Genomic DNA, 12413 nt, shown 5'->3' with positions numbered 1-12413 from the left:
CAAAGTTACATAATTTGTAAGTGAACATTATATTGAGTTCAATATGGATTTTAACATGAGTAGGTATGAAGCAATCAAGGTTCCAAGCCTGAAGATACATGAATATCCAATATGGAAAAGTCAGGATGGCCATGTATTTGGAAGCCACATATCTTGAATATCTAAGCAGGATATATGATAGTCCTCACAAACCAATGAAGGTAGCTATTTTTGTTGCAGGAGAACCAGAGAAGATGATAGACAAAGACATGAAGGACTATACTCCTGAAGATCTCTCATCTATTATGAAGGATGCTAAGGTCAGACACATCTTACACAACAGTCTTGATAGTGTTATGTCCAATATAGTTATTGGATGTAAGACAACAAAAGAGATATTAGATGCTTTAGAGGTAAAATATCAAGTAAGGCAATACTTACTCAAGAATATGAACATTTTGACTCAAGAGATAATGAGTCCTTAACTGAGATCTATGACATATTTCAGAAGATACTGAATGGCTTATCCTTTGTCAACAAAGAATATGATTTGGAGGACTCAAACTTGAAGTTCCTACTTGCTCTCCCTGAAAAGTGGGACTTTAAAGTCACATCAATAAGGGATAACTATCAACCTGATAACCCCCTCTAGATGAGATCTATGGAGTTCTGAAAACTCATGAACTAGAGATGGAGCAAAGAAGTTAGAGGAAAGGATCTAAATCTAGACCAGTAGCACTCAAAGTTGAAGAGAAGCCAAAGGAGAAATCTAGGATGAAAAGATACTCCAAAGGGAAATCCATGATTACAAAGTTAGATACTAAATCATCCAATTCTGATGATGACTCAAATACTGATAATGAATCAGATACTGACAGTGATCATAGCAACAATGAAGACATGGATTAAATGGATGCCCTAATGGTTAAAAACTTTAAGAAGATGGTCTACAAGAAATTCAAGAAAAGGGAGAAGATTTCCAGAAAAGGTTCCAGTTCCTTAAATTCTGATAAGAGGAACAACAGAAGAAATACTGATTGGAAGGAATCAAGATCTGGAAAACTTGACAAGTCAAGAAAGAGATGTTTCAACTATGATGGAACTGGACACTTTGCAGCTGACTGCAGAAAACCCAGAGTTAGGAAGAAACAAGCCTTGATCTCAAAGAAGAGAAACTAGGATGATTCATCAGATTCAGATGATGGAATCAATTATGCTCTCATGGAAAATGCTGATGTTGAGGATGATAATGCTGAAATAAAGGTATCTCAGACTGTTCTTGCTTTTAATACTGATGATATCTATGAATTAAGAATATTTCTCAAGACTCTGCATATTAATTATAGGGATCAAACCTTAGAGAATAATAAAATCAAGAGTGAAAACTCTGATTTAAAGAAAAGGAATGATCACCTAAAAATTGAGTTGCTTTCCATGCTAGAAATTCAAAAGGAAAGAGATAATGCTGTTTATGTTAAAAAAAATTGTTAGAAAAATATGCTTACCTAGAAAATGAGTTAGCTAAAGAAAGAGAAGTTACTAAAATTTGGAATAACTTAGGAAAAATAACTCAGGAAATTTTAGAGAATGGGTGTTGGGGATCAGGATTAGGATATTCTGCTAGATCGAATTCTGAAAAGAAAATTGGAAAAGAAACAGAGATGACATAACCAATAAAAATTGATAGCAAGGTCAAACTGAACAAGGTTCAAATAAAGATCATTAAGTTTAATCCAAGTGCTAGAACTGTGAAGTCAATCCATGAGGAAGTTATAACCTCAGCACCTAGATCAAACTAAATTACTGATAAGAGTGAACAAGTTCACATAAAATCATTAAATATTGGTTCAATGACTCAGAAATAGCTTAAGCAAAAGCTGAAGAATTTACACATGAAAGACAAGAAGAAAAGGCCTAGGAAAAATAGGAATGGCAAGGTAGGTGTTGATAAGAATGCAAATTATGTAACTTCTCCTAATGCACCTAGAAAGGCTTTGTTAGGGCACAAACACTGTTAGGGCGAAATCACGCACTAATATTCACGCAAGTATACGCGTTCGCAAGTAATATAGAATACTTTCTAGTTCGTTCCCTCAGAGACTCAGACTAAGTTTTTGTCTAATTAAACTCACTCACCAATGTATGATTACTTCTCAATGTTAAGATAATAACACTTAAAATTGTTGATTAAATATTAACTATAATTAACTACTTAATTAACCACTTAACTAACACTTCAATTTATCAATAATAAAACACTCATGAGATCACAACTTCATTATTACTTCCTTCTATAGCCATTGTTATTACCTTTAGCATGTGATAGTGATGACATTAATCGAACAATACGAAACTGATAAAAGCCAACTTTCATTGTACTAATACCATTCTACCAAACATCCACAATTAAGATAGAAGTTGAATAGTCATCAATTATGTTGAGTTCCTATATGTCTACAGAAATTGACAACACAACGATTTAAGCACAAGTTATTCCTTTTGATTACATAGGGCAAATAAAACTGTTAGAGTTACCCACCAATCATGCACAACGTACATGAACCTATGCTAGCATGGCAAGTTCTAAATCTCAAGATCCACCGTCGCTTCACAAGAGATTAACACCCTATCTTATATGTTCGCGACGCACATAAGACGAATACGCACAACCAATACTAGATATCATGCAATCATCACACACTAAAGTATTAAACAATTAACTAAAGAATTTCATAATAAATCCGTTGCAACCCCATGATCACGATTAGCCCATAATAGAACTTATCGCCATCATGGGTTCATATGAAATCATAATAAACAACACAAGAAAATAATAACTAAACTAATTATATTAAAACAGAGTACGTCACAAGAGTAAATAAGTCAAAGCAAGAAAACTAGCATCCAACGTTACAACGAAACAAGAATCACAAGAATATATGCTTCCTCTTCGCTGCAGTGTGCTAAATAGGTCTTCTTCCTTATCTCCTTCGCTTCTTGCAAAACACAATCTAAAACATAATCTCCTTCTTATTCTCCATGAAAAACGTCTCAAATCTACTTATATAATAGTCCCATAAAACTCAGATTACATAGAAGTTGGAAGCCAAACAGAAGTAGAAGTCTAAAATAATTCAGCTTTTCCCCCGACCCTGCGCGGCCGCTCAGCATTTCTGCGCGGGCGCGCAAGGCTGCTGCGCGACCGCTCAGCATCGCTGCGCGGGCGCGCAGGACCCTACTGGAAAAATTCCCGGTTTGCTCCGTTTCTTCGCCGTAATCTGCCCGTTCTCTTCCTCTCGCAATGGTGAACACATGCCAAGGCTTATTCTTGATGATTCCTCCTCCGAAATGCAACTAATACCCTGAAATGCATAAACACTAGAAAAACGCATCAAATACACAAAATACTTGATTTCAAGACACCAATTTAAGCCATTTTAAGACGTTCTAAGTGGTATAAAATGCCACTTATCACACCCCCAAACTTAAATCGATGCTTGTCCTCAAGCGTCACAGACTCAAAACAAATAAAAATATGCATGAATGCAATCTATATGAAAATGCAATGATCCCCCTTACTACAATTAACCAACCAAATTGTCACGTCTCAACGAATGCAGTTAGACACTAAAGATCAATTAACTCATGCAAACGGACATACAGCCAGAAACGTGGTGTGTGCACATGCTTAACAGATATGCTTCGGAACTAGACCAATTACTATGACTAGACTATCCTCAAGGCAATCCTACGATTATACAAAGAATAAAAATTCTAGGCACAAAGTGATATACAACACTACAAGAACTCTAGAGCTTACTACGGAATCGTGCTTTTTATTTACAACTCAAATGCTTACTTGACCGTGCAATGAGTGAGGTCCACAAAAGACTTATACAATGGTATCCATGTAACGAGCGTTAGGTTAGCGGATCCCAGACTCTAAAAGCCTTAGGTCACTAGGCACAAAGTCCCCTAAGAACTTAATAACTCGAATACCAAAGAGCCCACTCTTGATCAATTATGCAATTTTTTTTTCTCTGAGCAAGTGCGTTTCGCTCCATCTTGCTCAACCCTAGACTACTCGCATAACATGCGAGCCGGCTACTAGCCATTTGACGCCTAGCCACAACTAGCAACAAATTCCATTTTTACTCCATTTTTTTTCTTTTTCATGCCTTTACCACTAAGAACCTATTATCAAATTCTAAGCATAATAAATAGATTATCCTCGAAAATAATCAGATCATAACAACAATCTAGCCCTTAAGCATTCTCTAAGACTTAGTGAAAATACAAGTGCTTCTAGCATGCATATCAACCTACACAACTTAATATCACTTTTAATGCTATCACTACACTCGCATCAATATCACAACTCAGTCGATAAATCATTGCAAAAGGGATCATGGTATATGCATGAGCTATATGATATGACAAACAAGTAAAGCTATATAAAAAAAACTTATATGGCAAAAATTATGCAACTATATGAACTAACTATAATGAATATGCAGCTATATGACACACACAAAATATTCCTTAACTACCACCCTCAAACTTAAAATCTTCACTGTCCCCAGTGAAGGTAGTAGAAAGGAACACAGGGTATACCTACTCGGAGTCATCATTATCATCACCCTCAGTGGGTGGAATATCAGGCGGCGGGTATGCAGAGTCCTCACCAAAAACTGGCCACTGGATATCAGCTCCAAGGCCTCGAAAAGCAGTCCCTAACGCAAGGGTGAGCTCCTGAGCAAACCTGCTCTGCGTCTCATACATGGCATCCATCCGCCGTGAAAGCCTCCTATACTGGGCATCACCCATCTCAGCACCCTCCTGAGCTCTCGAAGAACCAGCCTCACCACGCCCTGGCCTAGCCATAGTAGCACCTCGTGCTGGACGCCCTCCTGGAAGACGATAACCCAGCCCATGCTCCTCAGGCTCACCACCGGTCCACTCCTGCATCCCATTCAGAGTGCCAGAATCTATCGGAGCTGCTGGCAACTGCAACTGCTCATGATCCGGCCAGTTCACTCCTACTGCTCGGCATAGCTTCGTAACCGTGGATGCATAAGGGATGTTCATATGCTTTGCTCCCCTCAAAAACTTCAGAATTCCTTGGTAGATAAACTCACCAAGGTCCACATAGTATTCCTCATTCAGAATTCCCCACAACAACTGTGCTCTCTCAACTGTGACCTCGTGTGCATGTGAAGAAGGCAAAATATTAGCACATATAAATGCATTTCATGCACGGGCATACCTGTTCATGGCGATCGCCGGAAAGTGATGATACTCATTATTGGCTGGACTGCGGTTCCAAACTGTGCTCGGTCGACAGACAGTCGTACAAATCAAATCCAAGTCAAAATCCTCAGCAGTCTTTTCATTCCAGTTCTCCTCCTCGGGCTTCCTCTCTCGCTGTCCAATCACACGGCGAATCGCCGCAGGATGATAATCAACCGTCAGCCCACGAACTACAGAAAACCCATTCTTTTCAGCCTTCGCGTTCGCGTAGAACTCGCGAACAACACTCATCGGTACTGCTTCGGGTGACTCACAAAAAGCTATCCACCCCTTCTCTGCAATCATGGGCAACAACTCACCATCCCTCCCTGATGGTAAAAACCCCCTCTCCTTCAGAATTGGCTTCCCCAACAGCCTAGTGTACTCCTCCTCCGCAGCTCTGTCAGTTAACCGAGGCCTTGCAGCAGTACCCCTTGATGAATCAGCAGTAGGAACTGTGCTGCTGCTGTCAATAGTGCGTGCTCTCTTGGGTGCCATTGATTTGTGAATGAAAGTGTGTAAGAACTGATTTTTGATGTTTATGAGAGGGTTTAAGTGTAAGAAGTTTGTGGGAGATATGTGGGATAGGTGTATGTATATATAAGGTGTGGAGTAGGTTAAATTAGATTAGGAGTGGGGTTGAGGGATAAAATCATGGGGTAATGGGAAAAGAATTCGTGGGTTTATGGGCTGTGATGGGTTTTTGTGTTTTTTTTTTTTTCTGAACTGTAAAAATTTTTCTGGAACTCGACCCCTGCGCGGGCGCGCAGAGGGTCTCTGGAAAAAAAAATTTTCAGCCCCTTTTTTCTGATTTTTTTGTGTTTTTGGATAGGTTATTAACTTCTAAGGGTTCCTGTAACAACAATTCATGGGTTGCCTCCCACACAGCGCTTCTTTTTCGTCATTAGCTTGACGTTCCGTACCTTTCTCAAGTAGTCAACAAAATGGCACTAACCACCTCTCGGTTTGCCATGTCCCCATAGTAGTGCTTCAACCGCTGACCGTTAACCTTGAATGCTTGGTCCGAATCATTCTCAAAAATTTCCACCGCTCCATGTGGAAACACAGTTTTGACAATAAAAGGTCCAGACCACCTTGATTTCAACTTCCCAGGAAAAAGTCGGAGCCGAGAGTTGAATAACAGAACTTGTTGCCCTGGCACAAATAACTTAGGATGTAGCTTCCTATCGTGCCACCTCTTCACCTTTTCCTTATACATTTTGTTATTCTCGTACGCTTGCAGTCGAAATTCATCAAGTTCATTAAGCTGAAGCATTCTTTTCTTACCAGCTGCATCTAAATCCAGGTTCAATTTCTTCAATGCCCAGTAGGCCTTATGCTTAAGCTCCGCCGGTAGATGACATCCCTTACCATACACCAACTGAAACGGTGACATCCCAAGTGGAGTTTTGTATGCTGTTCTGTAAGCCCAAACAGCTTCATCGAGCTTTAAAGACCAATCCTTCCTTGACGGACAAACAACCTTCTCTAGAATGCGCTTTATCTCTCTGTTAGACACTTCCGCTTGACCATTTGTTTGCGGATAATAGGCAGTAGCTACTCGATGATTCACATTATAACGCTGCATCATAGAAGTGAACTTACGGTTGCAAAAATGCGATCCTTCGTCACTTATGATTACCCGAGGCGTTCCAAACCTTGTGAAAATTTGCTTATGAAGAAAATTTAGCACTGTCTTTGCATCATTTGTCGGTAAAGCTTTAACTTCGACCCATTTTGAGACATAATCGACTGCCATCAAGATGTACTGATTATTGCAAGATGAGATAAAAGGCCCCATGAAATCGATTCCCCATACATCAAAGACCTCGACTTCCAGCATCACATTTAATGGCATCTCATCCTTCCTTGACAAATTTCCCACTCTTTGGCAACGATCACACCTTAAAACAAACTGATGAGCATCCTTGAACAAAGTAGGCCAGAATAAACCTGCTTGCAGAATACGAGCTGCCGTCTTCTCACCTCCATAGTGTCCACCATAAACCGTGGAATGGCAGTCTCGTAATATCCCCTCCGTCTCACAGAACGGGATACATCTCCTGATGATCTGATCAGCTCCCTGTCTAAACAAATATGGTTCATCCCACATATACCACTTCACCTCATGCAGAAACTTCTTCTTTTGAGTGGATGTCAAATTAAGCGGCATTATATTGCTGACAAGATAGTTTACAATATCTGCAAACCATGGTTCTTCCTCCTGAATTGCAAATAACTGCTCATCCGAAAAAGATTCATTGATTAACGTCCTATCTTGTGAAGTAGAATCGGGATTCTCCAACCTAGAGAGATGGTCAGCTACTTGATTCTCAGTACCTTTTCTATCTTTGATCTCTAACTCAAATTCTTGAAGTAAAAGCACCCAACGAATGAGTCTCGGCTTCGAATCCTTCTTAGAAACCAGATAGCGAATAGCTGCACGATCAGTGAATACTGTTACTTTCGTACCAAGCAGATAAGATCGAAATTTCTCAAAGCCAAAGACTATAGCCAAAAGCTCCTTCTCAGTAGTGGTGTAGTTCAATTGGGCCCCATTTAAAGTCTTACTCGCATAGTAGACCACATGGAAGAGATTTTTCTTGCGCTGTCCCAGAACTGCACCTACCGCATAGTCACTCGCATCACACATCATCTCAAACGGTTCTGTCCAATCTGGTGCTGTAATAACTGGTGCCGTGATCAAACTCTCCTTGAGAGTCTCGAATGCTGCCAAACATTCATCATCAAATTTGAAAGGCACATCTTTCTCAAGTAAATTGCACAACGGCTTAGATATCTTTGAAAAGTCCTTGATGAATCGCCGATAAAAACCCGCATGACCGAGAAAACTACGGATTCCTTTCACCGAATTAGGTGGGGGAAGATTTTCAATGACTCCCACCTTGGCCTTGTCCACCTCCAGACCTTTGCTAGAGACCTTATACCCAAGGATAATGACTTCACGCACCATAAAATGACATTTCTCCCAATTAAGCACCAAATTAGTTTCCACGCATCTTTTGAGTACGGCGCGCAGATTATTCAAACATTCATCATATGAGTGTCCAAAGACGGAGAAGTCATCCATGAACACTTCGACGTTATTTCCAATCATGTCAGAGAATATAGCCATCATACATCTCTGAAAGGTGGCCGGGGCGCCACATAACCCAAACGAAACTCTACGAAAAACAAATATGCCAAATGGACAAGTGAAGGTAGTCTTTTCCTGATCCTCTGGTGCAATACAAATCTGATTATACCCGGAATAACCATCCAGAAGACAAAAATACTCATGTCCCGCCAATCTGTCAAGCATTTGATCAATGAATGGGAGAGGGAAGTGATCTTTCCTTATGGCTTTGTTCAATTTTCTATAATCCATGCATACTCTCCATCCTGTAACTGTTCGAGTAGGGATGAGCTCATTCTTTTCATTTGCGACCACAGTGATACCTCCTTTCTTAGGTACACATTGCACGGGGCTCACCCACGAGCTGTCAGAAATAGGATAAATGATGCCTGCATCTAGCCATTTCAGAATTTCTTTCTTCACCACCTCCTTCATGATCGGGTTCAGTCTACGCTGCTGTTCCACAGTTGGCTTACTACCTTCCTCTAACAGAATTTTATGCATACAATATGAAGGACTTATCCCCTTGATGTCTGCTATGGTCCATCCTATAGCTGATTTGAATTTTCTCAAAATCCTTAAGAGCTTGTCTTCCTCACTACCTGAAAGGTCAGCTGAAATAATAACAGGTAACATAGATGAACCACTTAAAAAAGCATACCTCAAGTGTTCAGGTAATGGTTTGAGCTCCAAGGTAGGTGCTTCCTCTATTGATGGTTTGAGCTTCCCTTCAGCATTCTTAAGGTCAGAAGTACCAAGAGATTCAAATGGTATGTCGAGCTTTCGCTTCCATGGAGAAGCGTTCAGATATTGTAATTGCTCGTTGCTATCTTCATCATCGCTGCCAGAATCCCCCACTAAGGCCTTTTCTAATGCATCAGACATTAGCATGTGCTCGAGTTCCGAAGTAACTGCGGAATCAATCACATCCACTTTTAAGCACTCCTCATCTTCTGTAGGGAATTTCATTGCCTTGAATACGTTGAAGGTCACATCCTGATCTTGGACCCGCATAGTAAGTTCCCCTTTTTGCACATCTATCAAGGTACGGTCAGTAGCCAAGAAAGGCCTCCCCAAGATAATGGGAATCTTCTTATCTTCCTCAAAATCCAGAATAACAAAATCTGCAGGAAAGAAGAGCTTTATCCACCTTGACGAGCACATCCTCAACTATGCCCCTTGGGTAAGTAATGGAACGGTCCGCCAATTGTAGCGACATGTATGTGGGTTTTGGATCAGGCAGATCCAGCTTTTTGAAGATCGACAACGACATCAGATTAATGCTTGCTCCCAAATCACAAAGGCACTTATCAAAAGTTAGATTGCCAATGGTGCAAGGAATGGTGAAGCTTCCTGGATCTTTCAGTTTTGGTGGTAACTGTTGTTGCAGAACCGTGCTGCATTCTTCCGTGAGAGCAACAGTTTCAAGGTCATCCAGTTTCACCTTCCTTGAAAGAATAGTCTTCATAAACTTCGCATAACTAGGCATTTGTTCTAGAGCCTCAGCGAAAGGTATATTGATGTGAAGTTTCTTGAACACCTCCAGAAACTTCCCGAACTGTCTATCCAGCTTTTGTTGCTGCAATCTCTTAGGAAAAGGTGGTGGAGGATAGAGCTGTTTCTCCCCTGTATTAGCCTCAGGCAGAGTGTGTTCAACAGTAGTCTTCTTTGGTTCCGCCACTTTCTCCTTTTGCTTAGATTCTTCATCTCTAACTTCAGCTTCGACTTCTTTTGCCTTTGCAGCATCAGCTACTTTTCCAGACCTTAAGGTAATAGCCTTGACTTGCTCTTTAGCTTCCTTCCTGCCTGGTACTTCCGTGTCACTGGGAAGAGTGCCAGGTTGACGATTGAGCACTGTATTAGCTAATTGACCGATTTGATTTTCCAAGGTCTTGATAGAAACCGCCTGACTCTTGCACAACAGCTTAAGTTCCTCAAAATCAGCACTTGTAGGTGCAGCTGCACTTCCCTGTTGAGGATATGATTGTCTTGTAGCATACTGCTGTGGTTGCTGGAATCCAGGTGGGTTAAACTGTTTACTTACTCCTTGCTGATATGTTGGCTGAATAGCATTCTGATTATTTCCCCAGCTGAAATTTGGATGATTTCTGTTGTTAGGATGATAGGTCGCTGGCACAGGCTGCTGTTGTCGCTGATAATTATTCACATACTGAACAAATTCGTTGACAAGAGAACACTGATCCGTAGCATGAGAACCTGCACAAAGCTCACAAACCATAGCTATTTGATTAACTCCATACGTAGCCAAAGAATCTACCTTCATTGATAGCGCTTGGAGCTGGGCTGCAATAGCGGTGGCTGCATCAACTTCCAGAATACCTGCTACCTTGCCTGACGTCATCCTCTGAGTTGGGTTTTGATGCTTATTTGCAGCCATCGTCTCGATAAGATTATACGCCTCAATATAGCTTTTAGCCCATAAGGCGCCTCCAGCTGCTGCATCGAGCATGGGCCGAGATTGGGCCCCCAAACCATTATAAAAACCAGTGATTACCATCCAATCCGGCATTCCATGATGTGGACATTTTCTCAACATTTCCTTGTAGCGTTCCCAAGCTTCGCACATAGATTCTGTAGGTTGCTGCGCAAACTGAGTAAGAGCACTCCTCATAGCAGCAGTCTTTGCCATTGGATAAAACTTCACCAGAAACTTTTGCGCAAGATCTTGCCACGTAGTGATGGACCCAACTGGTTCAGAATGTAACCAGTCTTTTGCCTTATCCCTCAGTGAGAATGGGAAAATCCTCAACTTGATAGCCTCATCAGTCACGCCATTATACTTAAAAGTGCTGCAGATCTCGACAAAATTCCTTATGTGCATGTTGGGGTCTTCAGTTGTCGCTCCTCCAAAAGAAACAGAATTCTGCACCATCTGAATAGTGCCCGGCTTGATTTCAAAGGTGTTAGCTTGAATAGCCGGATGAAGGATGCTTGACTGAATGTCATCAATTTTAGGCCGAGAAAAATCCATAAGAGCTGGATTAGCTTGAACAATACGATCTCCCATGTTTACTGGTTCTTTCTGCTCAGTTCCTGAATCCGAATCCTCAAAATCTAACTTCTCCGGAGTATCAAGAACTTCGTCTTTCTCCTCAGCTGTATCTAAGGTCCTCTTGCGAGCACGAGAACGAGTTTGCATAAACGCTTGCTAAAGTACCTGAAACACAACCGAAAAGAGTAATTAACTACTACGTCCTAATCACTGAGTCCTAATGACCAATGATGGTAAGTACATAAACTAAACAAATACGCCGAGTCCCCGGCAGCGGCGCCAAAAACTTGTTAGGGCGAAATCACGCACTAATATTCACGCAAGTATACACGTTCGCAAGTAATATAGAATACTTTCTAGTTCGTTCCCTCAGAGACTCAGACTAAGTTTTTGTCTAATTAAACTCACTCACCAATGTATGATTACTTCTCAATGTTAAGATAATAACACTTAAAATTGTTGATTAAATATTAACTATAATTAACTACTTAATTAACCACTTAACTAACACTTCAATTTATCAATAATAAAACACTCATGAGATCACAACTTCATTATTACTTCCTTCTATAGCCATTGTTATTACCTTTAGCATGTGATAGTGATGACATTAATCGAACAACACGAAACTGATAAAAGCCAACTTTCATTGTACTAATACCATTCTACCAAACATCCACAATTAAGATAGAAGTTGAATAGTCATCAATTATGTTGAGTTCCTATATGTCTACAGAAATTGACAACACAACGATTTAAGCACAAGTTATTCCTTTTGATTACATAGGGCAAATAAAACTGTTAGAGTTACCCACTAATCATGCATAACGTACATGAACCTATGCTAGCATGGCAAGTTCTAAATCTCAAGATCCACCGTCGCTTCACAAGAGATTAACACCCTATCTTATATGTTCGCGACGCACGTAAGACGAATACGCACAACCAATACTAGATATCATGCAATCATCACACACTAAAGTATTAAACAATTAA

At 40.5% G+C, this 12413-nt stretch overlaps 1 non-coding gene across 1 annotated transcript; it reads left to right on the top strand.

Moving 5' to 3' along the window:
- Nucleotides 1-10932: 10932 nt before the first annotated feature.
- Nucleotides 10933-11039, top strand: LOC141694961 (small nucleolar RNA R71). The gene has a single exon (XR_012564238.1). It is a non-coding gene; the product is annotated as a small nucleolar RNA R71 (small nucleolar RNA).
- Nucleotides 11040-12413: the final 1374 nt, after the last annotated feature.

This window comes from Apium graveolens, chromosome 10 (assembly GCF_009905375.1).
Source record: "Apium graveolens cultivar Ventura chromosome 10, ASM990537v1, whole genome shotgun sequence".
NCBI lineage: Eukaryota > Viridiplantae > Streptophyta > Magnoliopsida > Apiales > Apiaceae > Apium > Apium graveolens.
Note: the sequence above shows the minus strand (reverse complement) of the source record. Positions and strands in the feature narration are given on the sequence as shown.